Below are 22,874 nucleotides of genomic sequence, written 5' to 3'. Positions count from 1 at the left end.
TAGGCTTGTGGCCTGATGTTAAAAATTTCTTCTTCCCTGTTAATGGTAAAACCCTTCAGAGTTATGGCTTTCTTAGGGCATGTACTTTTTGTAGTATTATCATCATCATCATCATCACTGTTAATAGAATTATTATCATTAACATTTTCATTGTGATTACAACACTAGTTACATTAACATTTCATGCTGAAATATTCTTCATAACACTCTCCAGATAGTGACAGGATATGATAGATAGGCTGCTTCTAAATAGCTGCTGTTAAGGCTTTCTCTCTTCTGGCCTATGTGTGAAAACAGCAAAAAGAGACAAGTAGAAAGCAAAAGGACAACCATTCCATTGAGATCTATTTAAGAACTTTATCTGGCAAAATATGAAATAACATAGCTCCTTGTTGAACTCTGCACTTTATACTGTTCCCTTTATTTTTTCTTGGCTCTAATGATGGATTTATTTTCCTATATTGTTTTACATAAGCCATGTTAGAATTTGTTCTGAGTTGCCAACATTATAAAATGCTTTAGCTTGTAGTCCTTTTCAAGGTGTTTTTATATAAAAGCCATATGACATGGTGTGGCTGTGTCCCCTCCCAAGTCTTATTTAGAACTGTAGTTTCCATAATCTCCACATGTTGTTGGAGGGACTTAGTGGGAGGAAATTGAATCATGGCTTTGTTACTTCCATTCTGTTCTTGTGATAGTGAGTGAGTTTTCACAAGATCTAATGGTTTTGATACAAACTTTTTCCCTGCTTCATGATTCACTTTCCCTTGCTGATGCCATGTGAAGAAGGACATGTTTGCTTCCTTTTACACCATGATTGTAAGTTTCCTGAGGCCTTTCCAGCCATGCTGAACTGTAAATCAATTAAACCTCTTTCCTTTATAAATTATCCAGTCTCAGGCATGTCTTTCCTAGCAGCATGAGAACAAACAAATACAGTAAATTGGTAGTGGGTAGTGGGGCACAGCTGTAAAGACACTCGAAAATGTGGAAGCAACTTTGGAACTGGGTAAGAGGCAGAGGTTGGAACAATTTGGAGAGCTCAGAAGAAGACAGGAAAATGTGGGAAATTTTGGAACTTCCTAGAGACTTGTTGAGTGGCTTTCTCCAAAATGCTGATAGTGATATGGACAATGAAGTCCAGGCTGACGTGGTTTCAGATGGAGATGAGGAACTTACTGGGAACTGGAGTAAAGGTCACTCTTGCAATGCAAAAAGACTGGTGGCATTTTCCCCCTGCCCTAGAGATCTGTGGAACTTTGAACTTGAGAGAGACTTGCTGAGATTTCTGGCCATCATCGTTCGCCCACGCTGGATGTTTCTTGCTCTTGAACATCAGACCCCAAGTTCTTCACCTGTTGACTCTTGAACTTGCACCAGCTCTGGGTTTGTCAGGGCTTCTTGGGCCTTGGGCCACAGACTGAAGGCTGCACTGTTGGCTTCCCAGCTTTTGAGGTTTTGGGACTTGGACTGATCCACCACTGGTTTCCTTGCTCCTCACCTTGCAGACAATCTATCTTTTGAGTTTACCATGTGATAGTCATGTGTGAGCCAATTCTGTTTAACAAACTCCCTTCGTATATATATTTTATTAGTTCTGTCTCTCTAGAGAACTCTGACTAATACAGTTTATGTTATAATTTAGTTGTTCTAACTTTTTTCTTTCTCTTACGTTTTCTAAACTATAAGTTTTGAATAATTTGAAAGGGGCCTGTTGGGGCTGAGATAACATTACCCCAAAATGAAGGTTTCAGAGCATCCTTGAAGCAAAAGTTTTTTCTGCCCTCCTTCTGCCCTTCTGTTTCTCAGTCTCATTCTCCTCTGGTGTTAGCCATAGAAAGGAAATTTATCTTCCCCAAGGCAGGCCATAGAAACTAAAACCTCTTTTCCCCAGAGTCAGGCACAAAATATAAAAATATTACTCTAATTTTCCCTCTGTGTAAAAACTGGTCATAAAGACATGATCTAACCTACCTTGATTGAGCATAAGTCATAAGGTCCCCATTCCAGAGAGGGCCCTACTTCATACCCAGAAGAAAGAAATGCCACACAGACAGAGAGAGCGACAAGAATCTAGAAAGACAGGCCTTGCCAGGTTTCCCTAGTCAGTCTATTACCATTGGCACATAACATTTGGTCAATCATATTTCTCCATGCCTGTCCATCCTTTGTTGAACTGAAGTATAAAAACGGACAATTTCCCATGTGTCTTTGGGTCTCCATTCTGAACACTGACAGACATACATGTTAAATGAATTTGTATGTGTTTTCTACAATTAATTTGTCTTTTATCAGTTGATTTTTCAGTTAACCTTTAGAAGGCCAAGGAGAACTTGTCCAATGGCCCTTACGGACTCTTTTGCATATTCTAAGTTTAAAAATTTTGTATATATTTACTAGAAATAATTGGGAGGAAAAAATATTTACTTGTTCTGTTTATCATAGAAACAATCCTAAAAAGGACAATGTTTATTTTCTCAAGAGATCAGTAGTGACAATGTTGAACTTCACCCAAGCCATGTGATTCTGGAACAGTGATAGCTAGATAAATCCCTCTACTTTGTTAGAGAAAAGAGTTTAATGCAAAAAATCATCCCTCCTCGCATGGCTGAGATAAAACTCACGGATACCTCCTTTTTAAACTGAAGACAAGGCCAGACACAGACCTTTCGAATTCCCATTTTTTGCCTCACAAATGATCTGCTTGTCCCTACTGATCAATAGGAACAAAATGCTTGTTAACCAAACTTTGGTTAAGCTATTCTCCTTCCCCAGGCCCAGAACACTGACATAACCACACCTGGAACCAGCAAACAACCCCTATGTAATAGTCTGTCCCAAAAATCGGCTGACTTCAGGGTAAAACATTTTCTGATCTACTATCTTTCTTTCATTCCACTTCTTATCCATTTTTGTCTTATTTACTCATCCTTATAAAATAAAAGACTTTTTCTGCCTAACCTTGTAGATACTTGCAGATCTCATGCTCAGAGCCTTCTCACTATTGTGATAGTCTCACCCACCCCATTACATAGCCCCTTTCCCACTCATGCAATCATCTTTTCTGATAAGCTTTCCATGTCAATGTCTGGAGTTGTTTTTATTTGACATCTGTAGAAATTTGTTAGTTAATGATAGCCTTGTATGCAGCAAATGCCTAAAATATGGTAGATTAAATTACGCTGACTAATATATATACACAATAAATTATTGTCAAAACAATTAACACATAAATTACTGTGCCAATGATCAATTTATTACCTTTTAGCTCCAAACCTAACCTTGTTTACCTTGCTTTGTGACATTGGAGCTGGGCTCTGTAAACGCCTTTGCCAGTCATTCTGCAAAGAGATAGTAGCAGAAAAATACTACCCTTCTAGATTCAAGATCTTCACATGGACTTTTCAGCCTACTACTCCCCAGTTGTGTCCTTGGGCCATATTATCCTCCACAGCAGCCCTTCTGCCCTCCTGAAGGCTCCAGCCTGTCCATATTCCAACAGCTGGTTGCTTCTAAAACTATTGCTAGTCCAAGCCCTTTGACAAGTTTAATCACTGACAGGCTATGTGTTCCTTCAGCAGCCATACTGCCTTTGCAGAAGTCTAAATCTCAACATTACTGAGTGGGGGTCTCACCTAGTTCTTAGTTCCTTTATTGTTTCTTTTCCTCAGTCTAGAGGTAACAGTTACCCATTTGACCCTATTTCTAGATCTCTTAATCAACTTTTACTTCTTTTTGTATTTAACCACTTTTTACTGTTGAACACTTCTTTATATTAAAATTTTTCTTTTCAAATAAGCAGAGTCATTTCTGTCTCCTAACTTCCATCTTTGATGTAATGAGTGAGGAATAAAAGTTTCCACAAGTGTTCTTGTCCTCAATTTTCAGTATTAATAGATTTGAGGATTAATTTTTTTTTTTTTTAGACAATGTCTCACTTTGTCACCTAGACTGGAGTGCAGCGGCATAACCTTGGTTCACTGCAACCTCCACCTCCTAAGCTCAAAGGATCCTCCACCTTAGCCACCTGAGTAGCTGGGACCACAGGTATGTGTCACCACACCTTGCCAGCTTTTGTATTTTTAGTAGAGATGGGGTTTCACCATGTTGGCCAGGCTGGTCTCGAAGTCCTGACCTCAAGTAATCCACCTTCCTCAGTCTCACAAAGTGCTTAGATTATAGGCGTGAGCCACTGGGCCCAGCCTAGTCTTAATCTCTCATCAGTAAAATATTCACAAAGCTATACCCCCCAAATTTTCAGTCTAGAAATCTGGGAGTCACTTTTGACACTTTCTCTTTTTCTCCCACTAAATTCATTTTATTTATTTTATTTTTACTTTTGAAAGGGAGTCTCACTCTGTCACCCAGGCTGGAGTATAGTGGCATGATCTTGGCTCACTGCAACCTCTGCCTCCCAGGTTCAAACAATTCTCCTGCCTCAGCCTCTCAAGTAGCTGGAATTACAGATGTGCACCACCAAGCCTGGCTAATTTTTGTATTTTTTAAATAGAGATGGGATTTCACCATGTTGGCCAGGCTGGTCTCAAACTCCTAATCTCAGGTGATCCATCCACCTCGGCCTCCCAAAGTGCTGATTATAGGCGTGAGCCACCGTGCTCAGCCTTTCCCCCTAAATTTAGTTTCAGTTCAATATCAAGTTCTGTTAAGTTCTACCTCCCAGTGTATCCCAAATCTGTATACTTCTCCCAATTTCTGCTAGTCCACCATTCCACAATATCAATTATCACTTTTAAGTGGTTCCCCTTCTGGTATTGTTTCTCAGTTAGCTTCACCTATAGGTACACTGATCTTTTAGAGTACAAATTGAGTCATGTTACTTACCCAATTGCAATATTTCAATGACTCAACATTGCACTGAAGATAAAATTAAAATTTATTACTGTAGCCTCCAGGTTACCATTGTGATCTGGCTACTGACTACTTCTTCCTTCATATTACATTGACAATGCTCTTCCCTGTTTGACTGTTTTTACATACAAAATAACCTTTACAGTTTCAGGTCAAATCATAGTGTTGTCTTTCTGAGACATTAAAATGGCCCTGAAATTTACCAGTGTGTATTCAGCAATACACATAATTCAAGCTAAGTGACAAAAGTAGACAGCTCAGTTATATGCCAACAGTGACAATGGCACAGTGAATGTCTCCTGGCCTTTAGAGATTATGAAACACCATTGGTGGTAAGATACCATGCAATGGTAAAGTACCATGAAATGTGAAAAAAAAATGTGTTTTAAAACTGGTGAAACATTACACATAATTGTGTTTGTGTTATCACTTATTTAATGTCTGCCTCTAGGCTGAAAGCTATGTGGCTTGTGTAGACCATTTGAGTCCTAGCACCTACTGCACTGTCAGGCATTTAGGATGTGGTCAATAAATATCAGCTGGAGAAATCAGTAAGTTAAATGTTTCTTAGTACTTAGTGATAAGATTCAAGACACTTTTTTCAAAGGAAGGAAAAATGGTGGCTGTTTTTAGCCAATATGATTATCCATGCCTCTGTGGTTGACCTTGAATTACAGAGGAAACCCAAGTAGATACTGCTGAGCCAGGGATTAGAGAACCAAGAAAAGAGAGTCTTTTAGTCTCAAAAGAGGGTATTTTACCTCAAAGAGAGCAGTGTACAGGCTTTGTATACCCTGGTCACTGAGAGACCTTTTCCTCCTTGTATTTTCGCAATAAAGCCTACAGGCTGTGACTTTAAACCTCAAAGAGAAGCTATGTATCACATGGGGTACAAGCATTAGAACATGAAGTTTTAGCTTTATAATTTTAGTGTTCAGCCTTAGTTGACATATTAAATCAATAGACAAATAATTGTTATACTTTCTCTTTTTATTGGCCCTATTCAGGATCAAAGAAACAACATTGAAGATAACTTCCTGTATTTATGTGGCCTAATACTTTCAAGGACAACTACCACTTCTCTAACACGCTGTTTCAGGCATGTCTGATTTATTAATTATGTAAGCTCTGACTATGGATGTTGCTTCAAGAGTTAATCAGGGTTCTTAGCCACAGAAATGTGAATATTTACAGATGAGTAGGTAAATATGAAAAGGCCGATGAGACTATTTCCATGAAAATATTACTTCCATTTGGAAGGGGTCAAAAAAATTTTGGATGAGATTGCCATACATCCCAAGGTCAAAGTTGGTAAAGAAGGCTTGTACTTAGAATGTTTTACTGTACAGAATTTGTTAGCACTGAAAGAATATAAGAAATTGGAACATCAGAGAAATTTCAAGATGTTAGATGAATGAAGCTCAGGAAGTGATTTTAGCGCTGGAAATAGCAAGCACACTGTGGAAGTATCAAGGCATACAGGAGGGGCATACTTAAAAGGAGGCAAGGTCATTCAAGCCAGTCTAGATTTAGATGACAGGCTAAAAATATAGATTTATTTATTCATTTAAAAAATACTTTCTTAGGCACTTGCGATACCTCACAGCAAAAAAAAAAAAAAAAAAAAAAAAAAAAAAAAGTAAGACAAAAATGTCTGCTCTTTGTACGGCTAACCTTCCAGCAGATAGATTCAGAACTTACTGTTATTTGAATGGTATTAATAAGGGCAGTGATATGTAAGTTATTACTTGGTTGACTTGGATCAGAGAAAGTTAACAGAAAAGAAGAGACGTAATCTCATGAAGCGAACTGGAGGGATGACTCAGAGAAAGGCTGGATCCCAGGACGTCTTCAGAGGCACCTCATTAAACTTCAGATACAAGTCAGTAATAAAAGCACTTATGCTAATCATTCATTGAGGAACAGAACAAATTAAAGTGGGTAAAAGATAACAATTTGAATAAATTTGAGGGGAGCCTCAGAAGATAATCTTGACATGTTTTACCATTTTTAGATGTCTTTCAAAGTGCCGTATATCCTTGGAAATATATGTCATATTGGCATACCATGAACATGTATAGTTAGGATTCTAAGGAAAGACACACAAAATGTGAAATATGCTAAAGAGAAACGAAGCAGGAGTCTAATCCTGGGCTAACTGAACATTTAACACTAACAATCATGAAAAACCAAACAAAAAACCAAAATCTAATATCTTCATCCAAAAGCAAAGGAAAAAGAAAAGAAAAAAGTACAATGGGGAGAGAAGCAAAGGAACAGCTTGAAAAATTAAAACCTTAAAAACTCTGCTGTGCCTGCCTAAAAGAAAGAAACAACAGAGGAAAATAAAACACTAGGGGATATCTCAATAAAGCAGAATAAAACAATTGTTGAAAAAATTTCTGTTGCTATTGAAGTTGTAGAAGTTACTGAAGATATAAAAAGTGGAAAAGTTGTTAAAAGGTCAATTTTTAAGGTGCATTTATAGTCCTCTTTGAATTTCAGGACATGTGTCAGAAGGAGCATATGTAATTTTCATTCAAGATTCTGTCTTGGATAATTTTTCATCTAAGGAAAAAAAATTGTGAGGAGAAACTTCTCCTTAGTAGGAAGATTAAACAGAGTTAAGCAATGGACAGAACAAGTGACAATAATAAGTGGGTTAAAAAGCCCAATGAGGCAACAAGAAACTTCAGGTTAGACCCAGGAACTGTGGGTGTCACTGCTGCAGACTTGTACATTTTACATGAAAACAGTCATCACAAATGTTACTTGCTAGGAAAGAAGGCAGGAAGAAGAGGTTGGTCCTGCCCCACTTTACTTCTCCAATCCTGAGATATAAATGTGACGTAACCACTTGTCTTATCCATTGACAGGAATATCACAAGTTGTGAACCCCATCAGTCTTCACAGCTGATTGGCACCCAACAGAGGTAAAACCAAAAATAATTTTCCTTGGGTATCATGGTATCATGGTGGTCTAAGCCTTTTGATAAATAATAGAAATTTTTGGGAACATTAGTGTGGAGAATGGATAACAAAATTACAATATTAATCGTGAACACTTAATTTCTCGTGTTTTCTAAATTTTATGAGTTGTTAAAGCAAACTAAATATACCCTGAGAAGGACCCCATTCTTCCGTATTTTAGATCTTGTGGACATACTGCAACCTAACTTAATATAGACAGGCCTGAGCACCTCACATGGAGGTGTCTGCCTGTAACAGTGCCTCGGTCTTGACCAATCCCAGCAGCCATGCACTTCAACGACTCATACACTGTTGAGTGTTCAAATAAGGCCAAGGCTGAGCTGTAACTAACCCACGTGTTTCTAGACCTCACTTCCGATTTCTGTACCTTTCCTTTCTTGCTTATAAATCTTCTCCCACCATGTGCTTATGCTGGAGCCTCTCTGAATCTGCTGTGATTCTGGAGGCTGCCTGATTCGTGAACTGTTCATTGCTCAATTAAACTCCTTTAACTTTAATTCAGTTGAAGTTTTTCTTTTAACAGAGTATAGGGCTGGTATTGCAATGACAATACATGCCCTAGCAATTGTTAAAGGCTCTTTTAATACAATAACACATACGACAATAATAATAATTTTACAGTATGTGCCAGGTACTGTTATTTTTAAGGTCTTCATTTATAATTTAAAATATAATTTTAGGGTTCAATTAATTCAACTTTAAAGGCTAAAATAAATTTGCTTATTGGAGGAGAAACCAGTCAAGAGAATAATTTCCTAGGATGCCACAAGAACCCTCTGGCTGAGAGTGAGAAGAGTAAGAAATTGAGAATGGTGATTGTGGACTTTGTTGAGATTTTAATAGTTTTGGAGTGAAACTAAATTTTGGGCTTTAACTTTTTCCTGGACTTTCATAAAGGGGAGAGGAATTAATAACATTTAAATGTTGAACATTTAAATATTTGTATACTTTAAGATATATTTCTTCTATCATTGAACCGATTATCAAATTTCTAGTAAGTTGTATCAATCCTTGCAATAAGATACTATATTTAGGATGGAAATTATTCTAGGAAGCAATTTATTTTATTTTACTTTATTAGCCTGTGGGGTAGTGTGAACTTGGAATTAATTTTATGTAATATTTTGATTTAATCTTATGTTTTCTTGAGGCAAAAGCTAAATCCACAACCAATGGTCCCAGGATAATAGTCAAAAAAGCTGCATTTGGAACAGGGCAATCATTTTAGGAAGTGGGAATAGAACTAGCCTGAGAGAATAATGGTCTTCTCCACTCAGGGCAGAGCTTTTAATTATTAAGTGTTAATTATTAAGACCCATAGGTTAAGAGAATAAGATCTCGGGAGTGAAACAGTGCACTTTATTTCCCTATAAATCTATTTCCTTGAGAAAGCATTTATTCCATTCCCTGAGAGAGAGTAGTATTGTGCAGTTAACTTTTGCATCTCTTCCTATTTCTCAACTCTTTCCCTTGATAATTGCCTAAAGCAGTTCAGGAGAAAACAAATTGATCCATATAATAATTCTTGAGAATTGAGTTTCAGTTACTGATATTTTGAGCATGGGCAATTTTAGTACATCATGTTGTTTTTGTAAATTTTATGGATATCTACTTATTTTATTTTTAGAACTTTCTCAATTTTGTATTTTTTTCTAATATTTTAAAGTCAATTACACATGTATGTTGCTGCTTTTAATATTAAAATCGAGTTAATTGTAATATCAAACAGTAGGACACTAGTTGGAAAACCCGGAATATCTAACAATAGTATATTGATTGGAGCAACTTTTACCTTCAACAACAGTGTATTGGTTGGAACACTGAATAAAGTTTCTACCATTGACAAAATGCTGAAGTAAAACATGACAGCTTGCAGAAATGAACAAAAGTCACTTGAGCATAGAATGAGATTTGGAAGTAGAAATCAAGGTTTTACTGGTGGTAGTTTCTGGATGTATGTATTTTTACTGATTTATGTCCTAATTATTCTGTATTGCATTTGTGATAAGGAAAACACAGAATTAATTTCAAAATAAAATTTACTACAAAAGGAAAATAAGTAGGTTTGGAGGATCTTGGTGATTTATACTTAAAAGTGATAATTCATTATAAACCGATTATTCCTGCTCTGCTGGTTTGATCGTATTTTAATTTTATGCTTAGGTGTGAAAAACATTTAGTTTGTACCAATTAATTGCCTCTTGTCATATATTTAATTTTACTTACCAATTAAATGCATATTATTGAATATTGAAGTTGTGCCAAATTATTTTCAGTTAACATGCTGGGCAGTTGCAATGTGTGTTAACCCTTTAATTAAAGCTAAAATCTTAAAATTAATAAAAATACAATTAAATATAGCTTGAAACATATGTATGCTTATATCTTAACTCTGAAGAATACAATTTTTACCTTTTTTTAAAAATTTTGATTGAATTTTAAAAACTTATGTCTCTGGACCACTGCTATGGTTTCAGTATTTGTTCGTTCCAAAATTCATGTTGAAATTTAATCACCATTGTGGCAGTATTGAGAGGTGAGGCCTTTAAGAGGTGATTGGGTCATGAAAGCTTTGCTTTCATAAATGGTTTAATGGGTTATCATGGAAATGAGACTTGTGATTTTATAAGAGATAGAGAGATCTAAGCTGGCCTATAGAGCCCTCTTGCTATGTGATGTCCCGTGTCACATTGGAAATTTTCAGAGAGTCCCCACCATCAAGAAGGCACTCACCAGATACAGCCCCTTGACCTTAGACTTCTTAACCTCCACAACTGTAAGAAATCAATTTCTTTTCTCAATAAAGTACCCAGTTTCAGGTGTTCTGTTTTAAGCAACAGAAAACAAACTAATAGTCACCAATAAAAAAAATTGTTTGCAATAGTAATCATTAGAATATTTTTCATCAAATGAATTGATCTTCCCCAAAAACACCTTTTTCCAGATTTTAATAATGTTGATATCTTATAACTTCCTCTATTACTTTAAAATAGTCCTAAAATATCATGTTTATTCTTCAATATATTTTCCATATCCTACTCAATTATTTTCTTCTGCTTTAGTCACCACTTTCATTTTTCTTTCTCTTTATTTCATCTATTATCTTTTTACCTGTTTCCTTCATTTATCTTCTATTTTCCTATTTTCATTTTCTCTTTTTATTTTTATTTTTTTCTTTGCTTCCCTCCTTCTTCTTCATCTTCTTTCTCCTCCTCCTCCTTCTTCCTTTTCCTCTTTTTTTTAAATTTTTCCCCTTTGCTGCCCTCCCTCCCTCTCCTCCTCCTCCTCCTCCTCCTCCTCCTCCTTTTTCCTCCTCCTCCTCCTCCTTTTTCCTCCTCCTCCTCCTTTGTCCTCCTCCTCCTCCTTTTTCCTCCTCCTCCTCCTTTTTCCTCCTCCTCCTTCTTCTTCTTTCTTGCTTTTTCTCATGCTTTTGCTCTTTTCTCTTCTAAATGAAGAGGATCCTTTAATTCCTCACTTCAGTTCTGCTTAATTTTCTCCACATTTTGGATCCCAAAGTGTAGTCTGATAATTTTGGGGGGCTCTCGCTTCTTTAACTATATATTTGTGTGAGGCAAGCTTTTCTGCATGTACTTCAACAAACAAAAAACTGCAACAAACTAAATGCTCGTCAGCTGTTCATCTCTTAATCCCCCAAACCTGTGAAGACATTGCCTTATGTGGCTAAAAGACTTGCAGCTGTGATTGATTTAAAAATCTTGAGATGGGAGATTATTCTAAAGGCCCCAGTGTAATCACAGGTGTCCTTATAAGAGGGAGGCAAAAGGGGCAGAGTCAGAGAAGATGTAAGGATGGAATCAGAGGCCAGAGTGATTTGGCAAGAGCCAAGGACTGTGATAACCCTCTAGAAGCTGGAATAGGCAAAGAATGTGTTCTGCCCTAAAGTCTTCAGCAAGAGCATCATCTTTGATTTGCTTCATCAGACCACCAGGCTTCTGACCACTATAAAACTAGACTTCTGACCAGCAAAACGGTATGATAATAAATTTGTATTGTTTTGAGACACTAAGTTTGTGGTAACTTGATACAATAGCAGCAGGAAACTAACACAGAGCTATGTAAAGATTGATGTGTTAGGCTGGTGGTTGAGAAGTTTTAAAGATTGTAGATTCCAAGTTCCTACATTCAGAAAGTAAGATTTGGTAGATCTAGAATGGGAATTGGAAATTGTTTTTAAGAATTCCTCAACTGACTTGGGAATCAAACAGGTTTGAGAAGTGCTGGTTAAAAGCACAGATAGAAATTTAAAGGGTGGGTACATTCTGACTGTTTCGAGAAAGGCATCCTGGATCTGGATTTCAATTTGTAATTACAAATTGAAAATATCTTTAAATAATGATTTGTAATCCACATGATTATAATTGTTTCTAAAACCTATTCAAGAACAATTGATTTAAAATTTTAACAATATATATTGAAACTGAGCAGCCATCACTATAGTAATGGCCCAACTTGATATACGGGAAAATACAAAAGTTAATAGTTTCCTTTTAAGTAATCTGTTCAGTATATCTTTTTTTATAACCACTACAACAAACAGATTTTTTACTTTTATTTCTTCAATTTTTGATGTACTATTGAATTATCAGGTTAAACGGGAAACACTAGTTTATTTTACTTGCAAGTTGAAGAAATCACAGAAAATGTGAAGTGATTTTTGAAAATCGTGATCTTTGTGGTTAAAAGGAATGGAAATCATTTAAAGTAACTCCCCAAATTGAAACTGTTCAATGGCTTCTGGTCATGTTTAGAACAAAATCAAAATTTCTAAATATGGCCTACATCATCAAGACCTTGGCTACCACTCTGAAAGTAACTCCCGAAACTCCCATGCCTTACCAACTTCCCAACAGCAAAAGCCTCCTTGCTTTCCTCAAATACATCAGTCATGAGGTGGCAGCGGGTCTCTCACAATTGCCTTTCCTTCTACCTGTTTTCTGCATGATTTACTCTCTCTCTCTTCATGTTTCTACTTAAATATTCCTTAGAAAGGCCGTCGTGTTTCTGGGTGCTGTGTAGATAATTAATATCAGAAGGACAAGTGTTGAGAAAGGGAAAGCAGGCAAAAGACCATTATACATAGCTTAGGCAGGATGTTGTGGCTACTTAATGTAAACATGTACATGCACTGTTAGTGAGCATAAAGGGGCACGACCACATTGAACAGCTAAAGTTGAATATCTGCATGTCATATGACCCACTTCTAGATGCCTTTTCAAGAAAAATGAATATATTTGACCATTGAAATATATGTACAAGAATGTTATTAGCAGATTTATTCATAAGGGGAACTGCCCATATTTACAGTCTATCAACAGAAAGAATAAATAAATTGATTTATTTATGTAATGGACTCCTCCACAGAAATAGAAAAAATGAAATATAATGATATAAAGCAACATTGAGGGCTGGGCACACGTGGCTCAGGCCTGTAATCCCAGCATTTTGGTAGGCTGAGGTGGGCAGATAGCTTGAGCCCAGGAGTTCTTGAAAAGCCTAGGCAACATGATGAGACCTTATCTCTACAAAAATACAAAAATTATCTGGGCATGGAGGCACATGTCAGTAGTCTCAGCTTCTTGCAAAGCTGAGGTGGGAGTACTCTGATGCCTGAGTGAGGCTCTGTCTCAAATTAAAATAAATAAATAAATAAAAAGTTAAAAAAAATCATTGATTGTCTGAAAGACGTGATGTGAAAGGAGCTGCTTACAAGGATCTACGTTGTATGATTCTAATTCTGTGAAGCTCAAGATCAAGAAAAATATTATGAGTATAAAATAGACATTACCTTAGAGGTACATGGAATGGGTAGAGCATGAGGAAGTCTTCTAATGTGCCAGAAATGTTCTATATATCTTCATTTGGTTAGAAGTTGCACAGTTCTTTATGTATGTAGAAATTCACCCTGCTGTGTTGTGTACTTTTAAATGGTGACAACTCATTTAAAAACCACATTTTAAAAGGAGATTATTTTGGCTTGAACCAGTGTGATTTTGGTGTGAGATGGTGTAATTCAGGATGTACATTTGTTGGCAATATTTTACTAAAGGAAAAGACTGCAAGAGAAGAAAGAGCCATTGGTGATGACTTCATTAATTTTTGGAATGAGAAAATCCATGAGCTGAGATGAAAAGGAGATAGTAGGAGGAATTCAAGAACTTCACTATCTTTTGTTTTTAACAAATATATCTGTTAAACAGGAACTCACACACATATATGAAAGTTAAATGTATGAAGTATTTTAAAGAGTTACAAATAAAATGCTAACAATGTCAAAAAGAAAAAGAAACAGATACACTATTTGCTCAATTGGCCTTTACTCTCTGAGTGAGGTCTGGCAAAGCAGGATATTATTAGAGAAATTGAGCACATCACACTACCTTTTAGGAGAGTTTCAAGAATGAAACAAACTTGCAAGTCCTATAGTTTTTATATTATTAAAAATAGTAGTATAAAAACATAAAATGTCCATAATCCAGTTTAATAATTATCAAGATTAATCAAATCTTGTTTCATTTATAGCCTGCCCATTGTCTGCCATACAATTTGAAGAAAATCCCAGACAGTATATCAGCACATCTGTAAATATTTTAGTATAATGTTTAGAAGATGATGTCTTTGAAAAGCATAAGTCCAGGCATGGAAGTTCACATCTGTAATCCTAGCCCTTTGGGAGGCCAAGAGAGGAGGATTGCTTGAGGCCGGGAATTCAAGACCAGCCTGGGCAACATAGTGAGACCCTCATCTCTACAAAAAAAAAAAAAAAAAAAGTAAAAATTAGCCAGGCCTCTAATCCTAGGAATGAGGAGAAAGGATCACTTGAGCCCAGGACTTTGAGGCTGCAGTAAGCCATGATCATATCACTGCACTGCAGCCTGGGCAACAGAGCATGACCCTGTCAACAGAGTGAGATATAAGCCTAATGCACATGGATGAATGGTTGATATTCTTTTTGATCAACATATCAAAAAGAATTTACATATTTTATTTCTTTTTCTTAGAATTTTTTGTTGTTGAAGAAACCAGGCCATTGTCTTGTAACGTTATCCCCTAGCTGGATTTTGCCTTCAGTGCATGGAGTGTGGATTGAGTAACACAGCCATGTTTCACTCAACAAATCTTCTATAGATAGAATTTTAAGTGGCTTTCAGTCTTTGCTATTATTATAGTACTTCAATGAATAGCTTTATGGATACAGTACTTGTGTATGTATTTTTGTCTGTGTTTTGGACAGATCCCTAGACATGGGACTGTAATATCAAAGGATAATGCGTATAAAATTTTGCTAGATACTGCCAAATTCTCTTTCATTAGGGTTGTTCTATTTTGCATTTTTACCAGCTAAATTTTAGCATGCATTTCCCCACAGTTTTGCTAACAGAGTAGCTTGGCAAACTTTTGGAATTTTGCCTAATATTTGAAAAAAGCCATCTCAGTATGGCTCAGTATTTTATTTGCATTTATTTTTTTGTGAGCTGGGTTGAGCATACAGGTAAGGTAACTTAAGCTGTCTGTACATTAAGCAATAATTTTTAAATAAATGATTTATGTATACATATAAATAACCAGCAGCTAGCCTGGAGTGCTATATTTATAGCTTACAGTTTGCAGGGATATTACATGTTAAACAGATTTTGATAAATAAAATATTATTAAAATACCATAATTTTAATGTAAGCATTTTAATTTAATAAATTGTAGTATATCTGAAGATATTTTGTAGAATGCCTTTTAGCTGATAGCCATAAGTGGTGAAAATGGTAAAAGGTGCTCTTATAGAGTCTGTCAAATATTTTCATGTCCTGGAAATACAGAGTTTAGAATTTTTCTTTTTGTTCCTGATACTTTAATATGGCCGGAGACCTCTTTAATTCAGATTAGAAAACCTGTTAATTATCTAGGAACAGTGGATTGCTATAAAATATAGAATTGGACAAAGCAAAGAAGGCATTTCTCCCTTTCCTCCAGTCTCAAGGATGAAAGGATAAAGGCAAAATGGAATACTTACCATAGAGAGTGGGCCTGAAACTTTAAGTGGGCAGCAGTACAAGGGGGAAGATGAGAGGTGAGAAGCTGTCTCTTTCAAAGGTAATGCCTTTTTGCTATTTTTTTATGTCTGAAAGACTTTTTTGTTTTGTAGTGTTACCCACTTTGGATTGAACTTTTCTTCCTTTTTCTTCCCTTTTTCACGTTTGCTAAATTAAGTGAGACTTTCCTTCCATTCGGGAGGTCCGAGGATACCTAAAGGAGTCAGGGTAAGATCAACTGGAAACCAAGTACAGAATGAGCAATTTAGGAAAATTTTGTTTCATTTGACAAGAAATATTTAGTTTTTCATTACTTTAAGAGTAGTAAAACCCAAGCCAGGGTCTGAGTCTAGGCGGAAAGAATCAAGGCTATGACTTGACCTGTTTTAATTTAGATAAGGCAGTGGGTAAAAAATAACCTTTGAGATCACAAGGCTGGAAGATTATATGCCACTCTGAAGACAGAGATGTAGCTCCCTTGAGGACTTGGAAATACATCAGGCCACTGCCTTAGCCTTAGGTTTCCCTGTCATTGTTTTTTGATATAAACAAAATTAAATTCTTCCATGTGCCTTTTGCCTGCTACGCTATAAACCATCTTCTGAGGAGTTAAAAATACACAACCACTGTCTTGCAGAAGGTTGTAACCTTCTCAAAAAGGTACTAGAATGCAGGGCTCAGATGCATGAATTCTGGAGCCAGGCCCGTAAAGCTGGATAATTTTGAGTGAATTATTTAAGCTCACTGTAACTTAGTTACTTCATTTAAAATTGTCAATATTAACTGACTTACTCACTGTAAGGTGCTTAGAACATCAATTGGTACATGATAAACTGTTAATTTTTGTTATGATTACAGTTATTTAAAACAAACCCTATCTTTGATTTGCCCCTGTAATAAATGTCTGCTCTTCATTTTTCTAACAAACTCAGTTCATTCCTATGGTCAAAGACCTAAAATCATCCCAGATCATTGTGCTAAGGGTCCAGGGAAATATACACTTTTATTTTTCTTTGTGGATGAAGAAGTACTTAGTGGAATAAGCACTTTCCCACTCATGCAATCTTTTCTTTGCAATTAATTCAGTGTGCATATAGAACAAATAATTATTATCTGGAGGTCTTAGTTTATTCATTTTTATAATGTGAGATGTTATCTTTAAAATTCATCATACCTGTAAAACATCATTATTAATGAGTACCCTTAACCCAAAAAGTATACTTTATTGTTAGGCAGCTGTATGAGAAATTACAAATGCTTTCAGGTATAGCCAAGTACTCTACTTGGTGAAAATCTTGCAATGTGTTACAGCTACTTCTTGGGCTTGGAGGAAATTTTAAATGTAGAGTTTATAGTTCACTGAACTTAAATTTAATCACAGAGTATTTAAGATTAAGTGCTATATTTATAGAACTAGCAATTCTCCTTAGAAAACATACCCCATCGGGTTTGCCACACCTACTGATCATTTCCAGTCAATCAGGTAACTTTGTCTAGAATGGGAAAGAAATCTGTTGGATTTCTTTAATACATCTCAGTATATAGTGAAGCAAAATAATTTGTATATCAATATCAAAAGTAATAAAAGGGGCATTGTATTTTGTAGATCTATCAATATATTAGAAAAGATGCCATCATTGGTACTACCACTGCATGTATGTAAGTGTATATGTGTGTGTATGTATATGTATATAAATGTATGTAAGTATATATGTGTGTTTGTAAATGTATATACATGTATGTTAGTGTATATGTGTGTGTATGCATATATATACATAGTATATATATACATACATACAAAGTATACATTCAGGGTTAGACAGAATGATGGCAAAGATGTACGGGTGTGTATACAATTCATACTTTACTTAAAACACTGGAATGATTTCCAGTCATTGCAGATTTCTGATTTAAAGTTATTTTTAGATTGTTATTCTACCCTTAAGTGATATTTAAGCATTATAAAACAAAGATTTCAAATGGTAATACTTTATAGTTATTTAAAAACCCTCAAAATTATGTTTAATATTTTCTAGTATGATAAACTTAAGTAAAAACATATGGAACATTTGACAATGATATTAGCAAACTCTGCAAAAAAATGAAAAGTTCAAAAAACCTACTAGGGACTCATTCATATCTGTAAAATAAGCTTTCATGAGAATCTCTATAGTGCATGCTTTGAGGATGTGAACTTCTGATATGCGCTGCCTGAACCAAACTGACTGCTATTTAACTGTCATCCTGGGCACTCTGTTTCCTCATCTGTTAAGTATATTTATCTGTCAAGTATATATTTGCCTCACACAACAATAAGGTCATAATCATGATAAGAAACCTGAGATCCTTACGAGCTTTAGAATTTTATGAAATAGTAGTAACAGCTGTTAAAGAGAAGATATTAAGGGCTTCTTCAGCCAGAAAATACTGAACAAAATGAGCTCTCAATTAAATAAACACTTTAAATTTTTTTATCATATGCATTATAATATTAAAAATTGGCTTACAGGAGTTAGCTTGGAGCTTGCAAGAATTCAAGGTGATTTGAGAAGAGTGAATATGGCAATAATTCGAAAAACTGGTCTGCTTTATTTTTCTAATCTTGACATATAAGATAATGGATTCATGTAAAATCACTTATGTTTTATGTGCTACTAATGTAGCTTTGTACTGACTCAAACTGAGAGTCAGATGCTTTCTTTCCATTTGCTGAGTTTCATGCATATGTGTTTAATCTGAACTGTTTTTAATGAAGGGAAATGAAGAAAGCTGAAAAAGACCAGTCCTAAGCCTGAGCATCACTTACACAATAGGTTCAGGGAATGTGTTTGAAAAACAGAAGGCCAGTGCTTAGTCATCTGGCTTCTATCTGCCTTGTGCTCTGTAGAGACTTAGATAGTTTACTTTATACATTGCTGGGGAATGGAGATAAAACTTGATGATTTTAATGGAACTGGCTGTTGTGTCCCTGGAGTAATTCAGTTAAAGTTGCCCTATGTTGAACATCAGCGAAACAATTTCTCTTTCTTCTTAGGTTCATTCTTTACAGAGAATTAAATAGGAAAATAATTATATTTCAGATCTTTTTTGCAAGACCAAAATTTTCTGGCTAGTTTTTAAACATTGCAAAGAATTGTGTAAGTAAAGATTATTCATTTAGACAGTGTTCTCCTTTCAACAATAGTTCATTTCTAGTATTTAATTACATGATGTTCCAAATGATATCATATCATTCCAGTAGAATAGGAGAGCTTTCCCAATCACTGTTTTGAATATTTCATCTAATTAGAGAACTGAACTTTTATGTTGTGAGTATAATGTAATATTGTAGAATATAATCTCTAATGTTTTTTGATGAAAAAGATGGGAGAGTGATCAGAGAAGAAATGTTTGAATAAACATTTAACATAAGTTCAAATACTCATATGTGCTTTTTATTGATGTAAAACATGTTACATCAAAAAATAATTTTATATTTTGTAATTGCACTAATCTCTAAGCATTGTCTGAATGAACTACAGACATTAAAAGCTGACACCAGGATAGCAAAACCAGTGAACAAATAAATATGACCAACTCTAATACTTTAGCTAAAAGCATTTAAGACCCAGAGATAGACCAACACAAATGCAAACATCTGATTTTTGACAAAGGCAATTCAAAGAAGAAATGATATTCTTTTCAATGAATGGTAGTAAAGCAATTAAATATCCACAGACAAAAATAATAAACCTTGATCCACATCGCATACTTTGTTTAAAAACCAACTCAAAATAGGTAACTCAAAACCATAATATTTTTTGAAGATAACATAGGAGAAACTTTGGAACCTAGGCTTGGTCACATGTTCTTAGACATGATACCAAACTACCCACCATAAAAGGAAAAATCAATAATTTGGACTTCACCAAAATCAAAAACATTTGTTCTGAGAAAGACCCTTATAAGAAAATTAAAAGACAAGATATAGAATGAGAGAAAATAATAGTAAACTACATATTTGACAAAGATTTCTATTAGAATATAAAACACCTCTCAAAACTCAGCAGTAAAACTAACAAACGACCTCCCCCAAGTAACCAGTACAGTTAGAAAAGGGGCAAAGACATGAAGAAACATGTCACTGAAGTGGATACAAAGATGACAGAAAAGCACATGAAAAAATGTTTAACATCACTAGCAGTTAAAATACAAATGTAATCTAAAATACCATTTGGTATTGTCACTATTTTAGTTCTTCCAAAAGAAAAATGTAGTGATATCTCATTTGGATTACATTTGTATTTCCAGATTTCCTAGTCCTACCAGAAATGTACGTGAGGAGTTCCTCTGCAGCCATGTAAACCAAAATGAGATATCACTACATACCTTTTGAAAGAACCAAAATAGTGATAATACCAAATGCTGATAGGACTTTGAAATCTGGAAAATAGTTTGGCAGTTTCTTAAAAATACTAAACATATACATACTGCTAGACAATTGAGCACTTGTACTCCTAAGAATTTATTCTGGAGGTAGAGTGGGAGGTAGAGAAACATGTCCACGTAGAAACCTATACATGATTGTTGAAAGCAGCTTTACAAGAAATGGTCAGAAACTGAAAAAAACAAAATGTCTTTCAACAAATGAATGGTTAAACAAACTGTGATGCATATATACCATTGAATACTACTCAGCAATAAAAAAAGAATTATTAATACATACAACTTGGATGTCTTGGATAGATCTCAAGGGCATGCTGAGTGAAAAAAAGCCAAGTTATTAATTTAATCCACACAATTGATAATATAAAAGCATGCATATACATTGTATTGAATGTCAATTTCTTGGTTTTAATATTGTGCTGCAATTATATAAGATGTAACTTGAGGAAAACTAAGAGAAGTCTACACTTGCACCAGTCTTCTTTGTACAATTTTTTGCAACTTCCTGTATCTTCAGTTATTTCAAAATAAAAAGTTTTAAAAATTACAAACATAAGCAGTGATAATCAGCCCTTCCTAACCAGGTTTTGCTGGATGAGGATACACAGTGTCGAACTGGAGCAGTTGAGGTCGAAGATGGTGGTCAGCAGGAGGTGGATGAAGGACAAGCCTCCACATGATAAGGGGGCCTGATATAGTTTGGATATTTGTCCCCACCCAAATCTCCTGTTGAAATGTAATCCTCAATATTGTAGGTAGGGGCTGGCGGGTGGTGATTGGAATGTGGAGGCAGAATCCTCATGAAAGGTTTAGCACCATCCTGTTGGTGCTGTGCTCCAGATAGTGAGTGAGTTCTTGGAAGATGTAGTCTGAGATCTGATTGTTTTAAAGTGTGTGGTACTTCCCCACCCCTCCAGTTCTCACCATGTGATGTGCTTACTTCCCCCTTGCCTTCTGCCATAATCGGAAGCTTCCTGAGACCTCCCGAAATCAAAAGCAGCTATGCTTCCCGTACAGCCTGCAGAGCCATGAGCCAATTAACCCTTTTCTTTATAAATTACTCAGTCTCAAGCATTTCTTTATAGCAATGCAAGAATGAACTAATACAGGGCCTTCAGGATCAAAACCAACTTTCTCACAGAGTATTCTTTCAAACCACCAAAGATCACATTTAAAACAAAGTTCTATCGCCTGAACATTTGAAAAAGGGAAGGTCTGTCTGCCAGTAATTAGTGCTGAAAACTAGAAGCCAGCAACCAAAACCAACTAAGTAATCCAGTCAGTCTCTCAGAGCACTGATGAACTATCCCCAGCCCAAGCATCCCCTTTGACCTGAAGAATACTCTGAGGATCATGAAAACTTCTGTAAGAATGTTGACTATATTACCAAGCAATATAGTCAAAAGTGACTTGTAAACTAAAATGTGCTACAATTGATTCCGGCAAATGTGAGCAGAACCCTTGCCTGGGAGCAGTACCCACAAAGCAAGGCTTGCCATCCCGAGTTTATGTGGGGCAGTTAGTAGCTTTCCACAGTTTGCTCAATCAAAAGTGATTTAGTAACACGTAAAGAAAAGACGAAAAATTTAAGATGCTTTCACTCTGCATTTTTTTAAATAAATAATAATAAAAAAGAAGCTTCAATCTACTTCAAAAAACAATTTTCATTCTCTTGTCCAAAGTTATCCAAAATCTTCAAGCTACACTTAGCTCAGAAGGTTAAACATAAAGGGGAAAAAAAAATGTGGTTCCCTTTCTTCCTCTGCCCTTGCAGCTTCCACTTCTTGCACTCCGTTTCTTTTTGATTTATTCACTTCCCCAGACCCAGGCCCTGCCTCCCACGCATAGGAGAGAAGAGGACCTTGCATTTCTGGTGGCTTTCCTATCGCTTATTTGGACTGCTCGATGTGGAAGTTGGTAAATTCTCCTGACTCCCAGTTTATAACATCATCTAAAAACTTTAAAAATAAGCAAACAGCCACGCTCCTCCCCTCCAGCCTGTTCCCTAAAAATCCGTGTAAAGAAAACCAGCGCTCCTGTAAATATCCAGCTAATGTTACTGCAATATAGTCAATGACGTGGGCAAACTTCGATGTCAGGGTGCGTGACTGATGGGCCTGGGCTGTGTAGGGAAACCCAATAATAACAGGTCTGTGGTGACCCCAAAGGGAAAGCCTGCCAGCCAAGAAGATGCTGTGCATATTGCATATGGTGAATCTTCGGCCAGAAAGATTCCAGAGATGAAAAGTGGCACTCCTCCCTGCAGCCAGTTAGATCTTCTGGTCCTTGCAAGCAACGCTAAAGCCAGAATGTCCATTTGAAATTTCAAGGTCATCTGTCACCGAATTCCATCGGAATGCTCCACAGGGCTCACTCTCCACCTCCTGGATGCGCGGCCCCACCACAGCCCTCCCCCCGGAAAGTCTGATCCTGTGGGAGATTGGAATTGGAATCGGCAGGACTCGCCTATTTAGAAAGCAGCGTGGGTCTCGGGGACCTCTGCTGGCTCCTTTGTCCTTGGAGCAGCCAGCCAACCCAGGAGCA

At 36.1% G+C, this 22,874-nt stretch overlaps 1 pseudogene; it reads left to right on the top strand.

Annotated features, from left to right (window-relative positions):
- Positions 1–20,966: 20,966 nt before the first annotated feature.
- Positions 20,967–21,739, top strand: LOC119473116 (annotated as a pseudogene).
- Positions 21,740–22,874: the final 1,135 nt, after the last annotated feature.

Source organism: Cebus imitator, unplaced genomic scaffold (assembly GCF_001604975.1).
Source record: "Cebus imitator isolate Cc_AM_T3 unplaced genomic scaffold, Cebus_imitator-1.0 Scaffold133, whole genome shotgun sequence".
Classification (NCBI taxonomy): Eukaryota; Metazoa; Chordata; class Mammalia; order Primates; family Cebidae; genus Cebus; species Cebus imitator.
Note: the sequence above shows the minus strand (reverse complement) of the source record. Positions and strands in the feature narration are given on the sequence as shown.